This window comes from Oryctolagus cuniculus, chromosome 5 (assembly GCF_051225735.1).
Source record: "Oryctolagus cuniculus isolate XC-2025 breed Fujian yellow rabbit chromosome 5, ASM5122573v1, whole genome shotgun sequence".
In the NCBI taxonomy this organism is placed as follows: Eukaryota; Metazoa; Chordata; class Mammalia; order Lagomorpha; family Leporidae; genus Oryctolagus; species Oryctolagus cuniculus.
In genome coordinates this window covers 57,328,196-57,330,545 of record NC_142871.1, presented here as the reverse complement: position 1 = coordinate 57,330,545, position 2,350 = coordinate 57,328,196, and the positions used below count along the sequence as shown (strand labels likewise).

Here is a 2,350-nt window from a genome sequence, read left to right as displayed (position 1 = left end):
AATTCGGAGGAACAGAATAACAGCTAATAACCAATCTGAGGGCAGGAACAAAACCCATCAGAGGGCAGGAATTCTAATCCTATGTAGCCTGCTCATGATTAAAAAAAAAAAAAATCAGAAATGTGGGATTGCTACTTCCTTGCTAGTCTCATGATAAAACTGGAAACTCAGAGAGCGGGGATAGGCACTGTTGTCCTCCTAAAGGCAGTTTCTGGGGAAAGCAGACATTTTGACTTCCCCTTTTCTCATTCCAACAGGGACCTGACCTAACTGCCTATTGGTCCATCTGATTCCTCACATCTCACCCCTACCCAACCTCTCTGAAGAATGGACCCTAATGCTACTAAGGATAGGGGGCAACCACGGCCCTGGCTGCTTCATGTTGAAAGGGGGTGTGGTTGAGGGACAGCAGCAGAGCCTTCCTCTGAGGTGGATCTAAGGGATCCCAGTAGAATGCAGTTTGATGGCTTCTAGCACAAAGCATGTAAGACAGTTATTATCTCTCCCAATACAGAGCCTCATCTTTTGAGAGTTCCAGGGATCCAGCTTGAAACCTCAAGGACAAGGACTCAGTTTTAGAGATTTATGTGTAAAAGAATTGTCAGAGTTTTAAGTCATTTGGTCAAAGTAAGTTAAACCTGAGCATTTTAACCAAAGCTGTGGACCAGATCTAATTGGTTAAGGTAGATGAAGTTAACTCCTTAAAGATCGAAATTTTTAAAGAAATTAAACTTAGTAAAGGCAATAGAAAACACATGAAACTTCCCTAAGACGCATAAAACTTTGTTACCTAGGTCAATTACAAAACAGAAAACCTTGATTGAAAAGGATTGGCCAGTGATTTCAGCAGGTGAACCTATCATTCAGGACAGTTAAATGCATCATGGAATAAAATGGTAGTGAGGGGCCAGTGCTGTGGTATAGTGGGTTAAAGCCCCAGCCTGCCGGGTTGGCATCCTTTATGGGCGCCAGTTGGAGTCCTGGCTGCTCCACACCCATCCAGCTCTCTGCTATGGCCTGGGAAAGCAGTGGAAAATGGCCCAAGTCCTTGGGCCCCTAAATCCATGTGGGAGACCTGGAAGAAGCTCCTGACTCCTGGCTTCAGATCGGCGAATCTCCGGCCGTTGCGGGCAAGTTAGGGAGTGAACCAGTGGATGAAGATTTCTCTCTCTCCCTCTGCCTCTCTGTAACTTTGCCTTCAAATAAATAAATAAATCTTAAAAAAAAAAAAAAAGGAGAGAATCAGGTAATCCCACTATCACTGACAATCTTTTATTTATTATAAGTCCACTGAAATTTGCAGCTTTTTTTTTTTGAATTACAAAGCTACTTTTAATACTTTGGGGTGTGCCCCACAGGAATAAAAAACACTGGGAAGAGGTAACCCTCTCACCCCCAGGAGTGGCCCAGGGGGAGAGAGGCTACCTGAGGGGAAGGAAGCACAAAAGGGACCCACTGCAGACTCAGGGCAAAGGGAATGCCATCGGTGCTGGGACCTGTGAGCACTACAGGAGGAAACGCAAGCATGGTGGGACTGGCTCCAGGCACACAGGCGAAGGGCAAGAGGGTTGGACACGAAGCCACAAAGCTACTTGGGTTCCTCCTTCTTCTCCTGCCTTTGTCTGCTTCTGCTGCATGATCTCCGAGTCCCTCTGCTTGCGGGCGGCAGCAGACAGCCCGTCATCTCAGCGCTTTCCCTTAACCAAGTCGCTCTGCTTTTTCTTATTCTTCTGGTGGGCAAGTTCACGCTGGTTACCGCGGGTCATGGCGATGGCAGCGGCTCCCAGCTTCTTTTTTTTAAGATTTATTTATTTGAAAGTCGGAGTTACACGGAGAGAGGAGAGGCAGGGAGGGAGATCTTCCATCCGCTGGTTCACTCCCCAATTGGCTGCGAAGGCCAAAGCTGTGCTGATCCGAAGCCAGAAGCTAGCAGCTTCTTCTGGGTCTCCCACGCGGGTGCAGGGGCCCAAGGACTTGGGCCATCTTATTCTGCTTTTCCAGGCCACAGCAGGGAGCTGGATTAGAAGTGGAGCAGCCAGAACTCAAACCAGAGCCCATATGGGATGCCAGCACTGCAGGCGGCGGCTTTACCCGCTACGCCACAGTGCTGGCCCCTGCAGCTTCTTTTTCACTCAGTTTTGGAAATTTGTGTGTTTCTAGGAATTTTATCATTTCATCGAAGTTATGTGAATGGTTGGCATACTATTCATTATTATATTCTCTGTATACCCTTTATTTAGTAACGTGGTAGTAATACCTCCACTTCTACTTCTACTTTTAGTTATTTACATAGACTCTTTCTTAGCCAGTCTAGCTAAGGGTTTGTCAGTTTTGTTGATCTTTTCAAAGA

At 46.6% G+C, this 2,350-nt stretch overlaps 1 pseudogene; it reads right to left on the bottom strand.

Moving 5' to 3' along the window:
- Positions 1-1,304: 1,304 nt before the first annotated feature.
- Positions 1,305-1,766, bottom strand: LOC149126510 (small EDRK-rich factor 2 pseudogene; annotated as a pseudogene).
- Between the last annotated feature and the right edge of the window lie 584 nt (positions 1,767-2,350).